Here is an 11860-nt window from a genome sequence, read left to right as displayed (position 1 = left end):
TCTGCTGTCTCTCATTTGTGACTGGTACCAGGAAAATGCCTTCAGGATGCCGTGTTAGAAGGCTGCTCTCGAGCGTGTCTCCCCGTGAGGGAGATTCCACACCATGTGTGTTAGTGATCGCAAACAGGTCCGACGTGGGTTCCGCCCTCGTGTGCCTTCTCCAGTGGAGGACGCAGGGCCTAACCAGGAGTGGGGAAAGCTGTTTCCCAGGTTCCCCGGAGCAGTGCGGTTCGCCCAGACTCTGCACACTGCGTTTCATGGTCTGTCTGGGTGTCTGTCTCCTTGACCTTGACTCTAAGCAGGGACTGTGCTCCTGAGTCCGAAAGCGGGGAATGACCAGAAGGGGGAGCTCTCAGGCCCTACGTGGAGCACAAAGTGCAAGGGGGAAACTAAGAGCCCGTCCCAACTTCCTTCCCCTTCATAAAAGAGCTTTCTTTCTCTTTGTGTTAGCCAACTTGACTTGCAGGTGGCTCACTGTGGTCGCATGCACAGGATTGCGATTCCTTGCTGTTTCCCAATAAACCCATTTTGCTGAAGAAATATCTGGCTGGCTGACTACAGTCAGAGCCCCAAGGTATTCTGAGATTAATTGCAGTAATAATTGGAGTGGTGAAGACAAAACGGACTGCTGAGGCTGAGCTGGCTTTATACCAAAGAGCGATGATTTGAGCTGGATCCCAAGAGGTAGGTAAGGTTGGCCAAGTACAGAAGAGCGGGCCATTTACTAGTATTCTTATCTCAGAATAAGCATCTTACTGGCCTACCCATGAGACTCCCTTTCTGCTCCCAGTTGAGTCTGGAGGGTTTCCTGACTTGAACAGCATTCAAAATGGGTCCTTGAGGTTCAATTCTCAGATTTATCATGTGGATCCTTAAGTAGAAGGCACTTGCAAAGCACTCAAGGTAGGTTACCCCAAAGAAATATTTCCCCCATCAATAAAGAAATATAAAACCATTACAGATCTCTATATCCTGATGAGCCTCACTTCCCTCTCGGATCCATCTCAGAACCATGTTAAGTGCTGTGTAAGTTGGGAAGCCTGTCAGATCCTACTGGGAGCAGAAGGGGAGCCTCATGGATAAGCCAGTGCAAACTGCCCTGAGATAACAATACAGGACCAGTCAGCAGTATCCCTATACTGCTTTCTCTCTCTCTCTCTCTCTCTCTCTCTCTCTCTCTCTCTCTCTCTCTCTCCCCCCTCCCTCTCTCCCTCTCTCCCTCTCTCCCTCTACATGTCTTTATTGATTTTAGAAAGAGAAAACGAGAGGGGTAGAGAGATAGACACATCAATGAGAGAGAAACTTCGTTCAGCTGCCTCCTCCATGCACTTTGCTAGGGATAGAACCTGCAACCCAGGCATGTGCCCTGACTGGGAATAGAACTGGTGACCTCTTGGTTCATAGGTCGACGCTCAACCACTGAGCCACGCCGGCCAGGCTCACCAGTGGCTTTAGTATCCCAACTCAGAGGGAAGGGTAAAGGCCTGGGTGGGAAAAGGATGTTCTTATGCATGTAGGCTTCTGAGGCATTGTGACCAGGACTAGTAAGATCCAGGCATTGCATAAACCAAATCTTAAAGACATAGAACATCTCTCATTCACTGTCTGGGATAAGTTCAATTCTATGAAAGTTTGCTTTCCTAATGCTGATAATCAAACCTGATGTTAATGGGATACAATGGTCTATGATGGAGGGCCACTCAGTGTTGCTTCCACTTGGGGACACAGGTATTCATTTGGGGAGAAGTAATTTGCTAAGATTTTATTCTCTTGCCATCTACATCAGGGGACAACACACTTCCTCTGTAAAAGGTCAAATACTAAATATTTTAGGCTTTGCAAGCAACTACTAAACTCTGCCATTGTAGTACAAAACAGCCATGAACAAAGTGTGGCTGTTTCCAATAAAACTTTATGAAGATAGGTGGTGGGCAGATTTGGGCCGTGGCTGCAGTTTGCTACCCCTGATGTAGACTAAATCTCATCCAGTCATTCGGCATTCTTCCACTTCCTTCATGGCTGGGATGCTTTCCATGTAATATTAGTGTCAAATGCCAAACGGTGAAGTTTGGACAAACGTTTTAGCCACCCACCCGCGCTGCTCATTGCCTCTGAACAGGAAGGAGAACTATATGATTTAAGACACTGTTGCAAGTTGGAAAACTTGACCCAAACTGGCTTAAAGCAAAGAGGAAATGTGTTGGTCATAAACTGAAATGTCCAGGAACTAGCTTGGCTGTGTGAGTGACTTCCGTAGGCCTCTTCCCCTCTCTCCATCTCTCTCCATTAGCTCCAACTTCAGGCTCTTTCCATGTGGCTGTAAAATGGCAAAGGCAATAGCTCCAGTCCTTATCCTCTCAGGGTCAAGTTCAGCAGACAAGAGCAGCAGGCAACAGTCCCAGCCTTCCTTCCCAGTGAGGATCATTGTGTTTCACTGGCTTTGATCAAACCAAGGGCCAGAGAAGCAATCCAGTGGCCAGATTACAGGGCTCTGATTGGCCTAAGTCCTAATCATGGGCTTCTTCCATGAGTGGGAAATGGAGTTCCAACGGAAGCACATGGACTAAGAATAGGAAAGGAATGAAGCCCAAAAACGTAAGTTAGGATTGTAGCCAAAAGGGGGAAACGGATGCTAGGGAGGCTAATTACCATTGTTTACTATGGTGAATTCTTACTGTGATAGAAACGTGTAGTGGACACTGTTGGCATCGTTTCCCGTTCCTTAACTGTGGCAGACAAAAAGCTTGCATGGATTTGACCCCCTCCTACCCCCAGGTCCAAGCCCTGACTGGCCTAAGCCAATCATTTTAGTCCGCCTCTCTGCTTCCGTAATTTGTTAAGGTTTGGTAATAACCCAGGTCTAAGCAATCAACATGGCTTGTCCTAGCTGTGCTGATTGATTCAGAGCCAAGCATGTGGCCTGAAATAGACCAAAGAGAGAAGCCCTAGACATGTTATGATAAAACAAAAAACAAAAACCCAAAACAAACAGCTATCCCTATTAGGGATGGTGGAATGTGTGGCCTGGGACTCCTACAGAACCATTTCCCGCCTACAAGGAAACCAGCCGTAGAAGCTAGTACAAAAGATTCCCTGGGAGACTGAGCGGCACGACCAGAACCCTGATCACTGCTCCTGTGGCCAGCTCTGCCTCCGGATGTCTCAACTATTAGCCAACTGGAGTTGGATTTACTATTACTGTACTTGCCACCAAAACATCCTGTCATACAAAACTCCATCCCAGATTAGCCCCAGGGCCACGCACGTCCTTACGTGGTGACTTAAGAACACTGACCACCCTGGCCACACCCACCCAACAACATCCCTAAGACAATGCTTCCTGGTCTATTAACTCCACATTTGATCCTTGACTCAACCTCATGAGGTGGGTGAGGCAGGTGTATTATCTGCATTTTACAACTAGAGAAACAGGTCAGAGAGCTAAATGAATCACCCAAGGTTTCCTAGGTATCAAGTGGTGGAGTCTGAACCTGAACCCAGATCTGCTGCCTCCAGGGCCATGCCCTTCCACAACCCCAGGTCTCTGAAGAAGATAGCATGGGTGGTCTCAGAAGGGGCGGGGGGGGAGGGGGGGTCCCTCCAGGGCTGGGTGGCTGAGACCTCGAATGCCTGCCCCATCTTCTACCCGGATGAGGATGGTGACAACAAACAACAGGGGCAGGCTCACTTCACCCTTTTAACCCCTCTCCCACTCTCTGCCTAAGCCCCTGGCACTAACTGCGTGCCACTGCACTGCAGAGCGTGACCCTGCATGACTCACAGCAAGGCCGTGGTGAATCAGTCTTTCTGGGAGCTGACCGCAGCCCCAGTGGCAGCCAGCCTTCTCCAGCCTGGCCGGCACGCCTGGCCATTTCCTGGACATCCCCTTTCATTTCCCTGCAATAACCACCTCACCGCTGCTTCCCACCAGCTGGTGCTGGAGGCCCAGGGCATGGGGCCTGGCTGCTGATGTTCTGCTCTCCTAGTTCTCAGGCACCTGCAAGAACAAACCAGGCAGGTGGGGACAGAGCGCTCTTTACAAACCCACTGAACAAAACTTTCCCTGTCCTCTGCTCCCCCCCTCGCCCCCCCACCCCCCAACCCCCGCGGAAACACAGCTTTTACAGAATAACAAGAACAAGAATGCGTTTTTTAAAAATAAACATTTGTCGATCTATACCCCTTAGCTTGTTTCCCCTATTGTTATCATCTTACTGAATATGGTGTATTTCTCACAACGAATGAACCAATACTGATACAGTTTTATAAACTGGAGTCCATACTTCATTCAGACTCCTCAGTGTTTACCCAATGCCCTTTCTCTGTCCCGGGATCCCATCCAGGTTAGCTCATTACATTTGGACGTCACGTTGCCTTAGGAAGCTTTTGGCTGAGACAGTCCCTCAGACTTTTCTTGTTTGGGGTGACCGTGACGGTTTTGAGGAGCACGGGTCAGGTATTTTGTGGAATGTCCCCAGTTGGAATTTGTGTGAAGCTTTTCTCATGATTAGTCTGGGGCTCTGGGTTTTGGGGAGAAGACCTCAGAGGTAAGTGCCCTCTCATCACATCCTATGAAGGGTACATGCTGGTGGGCTTGGCTCCCCGCTGATACTGCTAGCCTTAACCTCCTGGCTGAGCTGGTGCTTGTCAGGCTCCTCCTTAAGGCTCCTCTTTCTTCCCTTTCCCATATGCATCCTTTAGAAGGAGGCCCTGGTGCACCACCCACACTTCGGGAATGGGGCGTTATGCCCTCCACGTCCTTGACGGTGGAGTACCTAGATAAATTACTTGGAATTCAGTATGGGAGGCTTATCTATTCTCTATTTATTTTTTTCAATCATTTATTTATATTAGTATGGACTCATGAATATTTATTTTATATGTTGGGTTATGTTCCAATACTCTGTTGTTTTTTTGCTGCTCCAATTGTCCTAGCGTTGGCCATTAGGAGCTCTTTTAGTTAGCTTCTGTGTCCCTCTGACATACCCACAGTAAGAAATAATATTATTATTATTTCTTAATAATAATAATAATGCATTTTAAAATCCACTTTTCTTTCAAGAAGTATTGCATGTTGATAGGCATTGACACTGGACAATGAGGACATTGGGGTTCAGTACACTAGTCTCTCAACTTTTGGTCATTAAAATTCTTCCATAATAAAAAGTATTGCATGTCGGTTATCTTTGATGAGACTTCATGTTCCATCTGCTTTACCTGAGCCGATGGGCACTGGGGCTTCAGCTACCAGACTCAGAGCAGCTCAGTGTCGCAGCTCTCTCTAGGGGAAGGCTCGGTGGACCCTCGGCCTCGGCAGAGAGGCTCTGTTCCCCAGGTGTGCTGGCCAGTGCCTGCAGGGCGGTGGTGAGTGCCCTGCACATAGCACCTCTGTGCGGGGGATGATGATGGGGATGATGACATGAGCACCTGGGAGAGCGACGCTGTGCCCCGAGGAAGGCTGGAGCTTGCTGGCCTCCACCACGCAGGCACCTCCCTCTCTGGGAGCAGTGGCTGCCAGGAGCCTCGGTACCAAGGGGGCCAGTGAATGTGTTGGAATGTGAAAGGTGATTCAGCCCATGCAGAGCAAAGGCTTTGGCCCACCTTCCCCTTAGCAGCCTCTCCCCAGCCTCTCTGCCGGCTGACAGGGAGGAAGGTAGGAGAGCATGATGACCTAGCCCTGCTCCTTGTCCCTCCTGTATGCCAGCCCTCTCTCATCGAGGCCCCCAACCTGTAAACTCCTCGGGCCATCAGAGTCCCGACCTGTACTTCTGTGCCATGTGCAGGAACCAGGTCTCTGCCCACTCTAAGCTTTTTGAAGGCAGGGCCCTGGCTCCATTAGCTGCCCTGTATTAGCTGGGCTAATACGTGCTGCTCCAATACCTGTGGGTTGAACTCATGCAGAGGCTGACCTAGAAGTGCAGAGACGAACATACACTGGGGAGCTAAGTCCACTGGTACATACACCCCCCTGAGTATTTGTGGGCTACCCATGATAGGCCAGGCACTGTGCTAGGGGTGCAGCCACAGGCACGAAGACCAGTCTTGGCCTCATGGGAGCTCCCAGTTGGAATGCCTGACAATGTGTTCAGGGCAGCACTCTGCAGAGGAGGGGCCCTGGACTCGTTTCCTGGATGGGAAACAGTCAGGTTGTTTGAACCAGAGTTCCCTTACACAGTCTACCGCTGGCCTTGTAGTAGGTACATACTGTGGACGTGACATTCCTTCTCCCAGCTGGCTGGCCTTGCTGTGGCCTTTGGCCCAAAGCCATTGGCGGCTGTCCTTTAGCTCTAGATATACCCAATAGGTAGGAAATAACCAAGCTCTCAAGCAGGCATGTAGGAGCCACACAGACAGCTGGAATTCTCTGGCTGGTGATGAGTGGCCAGGGGTATGGGTGGCAGCTCTACACACCCATTTGGTTATTATTTTTTAAATCAAAAGTATATTATTTTTTACCTTCAATATTATTTCGTATTACTTTCAGGTATACAGCATAATGGTTAGACAATCATACTTTACAGAATGTTCCGCCGATATTTCCAATACCCACCTGGCACCACACATAGTTATTACAATATTACTGACTATATTCTCTATGCTGTACTTCACATCCCCAAGACTATTTTGTAACTGCCAATCCGTACTTCTCAATCCCTTCACCTTTTCACCCAGTCTCCCATCAGTCAGTTCTCTGTATCTGTGAGTCTATTTCTGTTTTGCTTGTTTGTTTATATTGTTCTTTAGATTCTGCATGTAGGTGAAATCACATTGGTTATTTCTTGAACCAGATGTTGCATGGCTCACTGGGCCCTTGCAGGAGCTGGCTTGTGGCATGCGTACCTTTCCCTACAGGCCTGCCATGGGAGCCACCAGGTTTCTGTTTTTCTTGGCAGGAGGCTCAAACCTTCACCATGCTCAGCACTGGAGTGGAAGGTTCTGGCACCAATTTAACAGTGGATCCTTGATTCTTCTGTTGTTTAAAACTAATAGCAGAGACCGTGGCTGGATAATTTTGCCCAGAGAAGGCTGTGGGTGTCCGAGGGCCCCACCCCTGCAATGGACAGCAGAGGAAAACAATCCTAAATGGGGCCTGGCAGTCAGCACAGGCCTGTTGGTGCAGCTGGCACCCAGCACTGGATGCAGGAGGGAACCTGCTTGGCTGGTTGTGAATTGTCCAGGGCCACCTGTTTGGTTCTCTTCTAGACACGCCCATCTTACTGGGCGTCACAGGGCACACACATCAGTCAGGGTGAGCTGGAGTGGACCACTCATCAGATCGTACAGAGCCAACAGGGTCGTCTGTCCCCGCCTCACCCCGGAAAGTCTGAGTAACCAGGGTTCAACCCTGTCTTAACCAGGCCCTGGTGGGAACCACTGGGCAGGCACAAGATGGGCTTGCAGTGTCTGTGCCTACCATGGTGCAGACCACCAGGCGCTGCAGAACAAGACCTGAAACCAGGAGGAGAGCAGTACAAAGCAATAGTTCTGATCTGGCTAGCAAGGGTAAATGTCATTTCCAAAGTCCAGATTTTTTTCAGATTCAAGGTCTTTCATGAGTTCCTTCAGAAACCAAGCAGAGCCTTTTGGTAACCAGCCTTTGGTATTCAACATGCATTTACTTCCCCTTTAAGGACTCTAATGCACTGAAGGATGGGATTTATTCACTCCATATTTCAACATAATTCAAACAGAAAGGGCTCACTGCCTGGGACCTATGACGGCACACAGACCTAAGAATTGTTAATATTTGAGTACTTACTAAGGGCCAGGCATGGTTCAAGGGCTTTCACACGCCTTATGCCTTTGTGCTGCTGTTGTCCTCATGTTGTGCTTCAGGAAACCAGGGCAGTGCCACTTAGAGCCGATTCAGACAGGTGGGCTCAGAGGCTGTGACCTAACCACCTGGCACTGGTTCTGAAGCTCCTGGCCCCACCCTGACCCTGAGAAGCAATGACACTGACACAGTGAGTGATGGCGGCTTGCTGGGAGAGCTTCCAAAACACGTGGGGCCTAACTGATATTGTCACTCAGCCCTGCACTCAGGCTAGCCTGCTTCTCCACACTGGTCCAGGGATGGGGTATTTGGCCAATTTGATTTTCTACCTGAGGAATTAACTAGAAACTATGCATTTTTTAAAATATATATTTTATTGATTTTTTACAGAGAAGAAGGGAGAGGAATAATTAGAAACATCGATGAGAGAGAAACATCCATCAGCTGCCTCCTGCACACCCCCTACTGGGGATGTGCCCACAACCAAGGTACATGCCCTTGACCGGAATTGAACCTGGGACCCTTCAGTCCACAGGCCGACGCTCTATCCACTGAGCCAAACCAGTCAGGGCGAAACTATGCATTGTTGTCTATAGTCTGGGAAAGTCTGGGGTTTAGTAGACCCCAGACTCTAAAGGACATCTGCCTTTGCCCAGGGACGACCTAGCGGTGCCTCAGAGGGTCCTGTTCTTCCCTAGTGTCCCACTGCGCCTCCAGAGTGGAGGCTGGGAAACGATTCCCTACCTGGGTTTCCTCCACAGGCCAGAGAAACAGATCTGAACAAAAAAAAGGCTCTGGTTTCACATTCCCGGAGACTGTCCAGGATGGAGCCTGGGAAAGGGCTTGAGAGAAAGCCTCGCTCTGGCTGGCGTATACACCTGCCTGGTGACCGGAGAACAGCCAGTGCATGGCATAAAAGCGGGCGTTGCCCCATGATGTCACCCTCTCCTGGGAGCAGTGGGCTTCAAAAGCAGGCTGGGCGGCTGTTGGCCAGTTGAGTGTTTGAGCCCCCTGGGGGAAGGAAACACTGTCAAACACCGTCAAAGGGACTCTTTTCCCAAGCCCCTCCCATCCCTCACCTTTGTCCAAGTGCAGCCTTAGAGAGCCTGGCCTCAGCCACACTTTGCTAATTCAATCTTCCATACCTCACATTCCCCAACAGCCGCCTTTTGTTCCCTGGGCTATTTTACTGTTGGGAGTCGCAGCTTCTTCCACTCAGCCTGGGTGGTGGGCCACAGTATGCTTTAGGTCAGGGGAGCGGGGGCCCAGGACTCCTTTCAACAAGCACCCCCAGGCATGGCCCAGGGCCCCACTTGAGTATCAACACCATGGGGCTTCTGGGCGACTCTTCCTGGGCAGACTGGCCAATAGCACAAGTTCAGAGACACCACTGAATGGCGGGGGGAGGGGATGGCACAGCCTCGCTTGGGCTGACACCAGGTCTGACCCAGGCAGCCATGGGGCCTCTTTGGTTTTGAAGAGTGCACCAGTCCAGTCTTGGGGTTCCCTTGCTGTCTCTTTATTCGCTCTGCCTTGTAAGAACAGGGCACGTCTGAGGGTCGGGAAGCATTCGCGAGACACCAGGAAGCCCACCCTCCCACTCTGCAGAGAGGGCTGCGGGAGCTGGATTTTCCCATCCTGCAGATTCAGCCCTGGTCACACGCTGTGTGTCTGTAACGACAGCTGGCGCCTACCTGAGTGCTCACTTCGTCCCAAGGTCAAGCACACGATAAGCATATTTCACAACCACTTTACGAGGTTAGTGCTATTGTTATCCTCATTTTACCGACGAGGACACCGAGGCCGAGAGAAGTGACCTGCCTGAGATTCCCCCACCACGGACAGAGCTGGGACTTTGAACTCAGGCAGTCTGACTTCAGGCCATCACCAAACACTACTCTATTCTAGCATCTATTCAGTGTTGTGCTTTAAACCTTTCCAGCCAGGACAGCTCTGTGAGCTGAGGGAATTCTTTGCAGAAGTTGTAGCTCCTCTACATATGGGATAAGCATGTCAAGAATTTAAAAAGCTGGGCCATTTATTTTATTTTTTCCACCTCCATTTATCCCCTCTATGTCCTCTTAGTCCACCACCCTCCCCTCCCCCACTCACTAACACAGTGATGGCGAACCTTTTGAGCTCGGCGTGTCAGCATTTTGGAAAACCCTAACTTAACTCTGGTGCTGTGTCACATATAGAAATTTTTTGATATTTGCAACCATAGTAAAACAAAGATTTATATTTTTGATATTTTATATATTTAAATGCCCTTTAACAAAGAAAAATCAACCAAATAAATGAGTTCGCGTGTCACCTGACACGCGTGTCATAGGTTCGCCATCACTGCACTAACATGACACTGTTGTCCATGTCCATGAGTTCTCTCTTTTGCTTTTTTTTTGCTTTTTTCTTTTTAAAAGCTGAGCCATTTAAAATACCCTTTTACTTGGGGCAATTAATTGTAAAAATAGGAAAACATTAAGTTCACCCTAAGAAAAAGACAGGGCTTTTAACAGGACCCTCCATGACGCCACCTGCTGCGGTTACCCTGGGAATCACCAGGCTCTCTGGCATTGCATGGGACTGTCCAGAGCGCAATAGCGAGAACAAACCAGAGAAGAACCCTGCTGTCAGAGAGTAAGCCACGATCAGACGTCGCTGTCCTGGTGGGTAGACACTGGTTCCCTGGACACACACACTAGGAGCACGGCTGTGACTGTCACTAGTCCCCTTTAGAAAGCACCATCTCTAGCTCGGGTTTCTTACCTCGTTTCTTTCCAGGCAGCTGCTCCCAGTGGTACCACCTTTCCCCACCACTTGCCAGTCTGCTCAGCAAGTCAGTCAAGGGCTTCCGATTTCCCAGGTGAGTCAGCTACCCGTTGTGGCTCTTCTTCCAACAGGTTTTTTGAAATTTTGAGAAGCCGAAAATGTAACTCCTTGTCCAGCCAATATGCTGGAGCCAGGAGCTTGCTCTCAGGGACATTGCCTATCCCTGTGCTGGCTCCCTGACTACCGGGCGCCCAGCTTCACACTCCTTGCATCTCATCCCCGGCTTAGAACCTGCAGTCGGTTCTAATGCCTACACTGACCAAGCCAGCTGTGTGCGATGTGGAGTTTATAATTACGGCCAGACATGCAAAGAGATATAGTAAAAAGCAATGAAAGAGAGGAGGAAAGCATGCTAACTTGGAGGGATTAAGAAATCATCTGACTTCTCATTCCAATTTGTCTTATTCCTGTTTCATTTGTCTTGAAATGGAGTGCCTTTAATAAATGGGATTGTGCTCCCAACATCCTTGCTTCCCCCCTTGCAATCATGGTTGGGGGGAGGAAGTTTGATCATGTTACGATCTGCCTCTTGTAGAATCATGACCCACCTGTAACTCCCATTAACCAAAAAGAGATACTGTGGATCTGAAATCCCACTGACAGGGGTCCAGCACTACCATTCTGAAAAGTGACAAAGCAAAGAACTGATTTGACTTCACTCTCCTGGTCTAGGTACAGCAATATTTCCTGCCAGCTAGACAGGAAAACCAAAGCTGAGCTGTGTCCTGGCCAGAAACCCTCTTCCTTTCAAGGTCGAACAAGTTCGGGCTGGTGTTGGTCCCTCACTTGATGCTGTTGAAGCCTCCTTTACTTCCAGCCCTTGCCAGCTCTGCTGCTTCCTCTAACTATGTTGGAACCGCTAGAAACTGACAGATCCTAGAGTACATGGGTCACCTTGGAAGTGGGCATTCATTACCAGGAGAAACCCAAACCCACAGCTCGGCTACCAACTCCCTAAGGGTCATTTATTTAGCACGAACTTGGTCTAGAAATGCTGCCCTGAATAACCCCATCCCTGTTGGAACTTTAAAAGCTTCTATCTGCTCAGCCGGGTGTGGCTCAGTGGTTGAGCGTTGACCTATGAACCAGGAAGTCACTGCTGGATTCCTGGTCAGGGCACATGCCCAGATTGTGGGCTCGGTCCCCAATGGGGGGCATGCAGGAGGCAGCCGATCCATGATTCTCTCTCATCATTGATGTTTCTATCTCTCTCCCTCTGAAATCAATAAAAATATTTTAAAAATAATAATAAAAGCT

This window comes from Myotis daubentonii, chromosome 1, assembly GCF_963259705.1.
Source record: "Myotis daubentonii chromosome 1, mMyoDau2.1, whole genome shotgun sequence".
Lineage (NCBI taxonomy): Eukaryota > Metazoa > Chordata > Mammalia > Chiroptera > Vespertilionidae > Myotis > Myotis daubentonii.
This window is presented reverse-complemented; position numbering follows the sequence as displayed.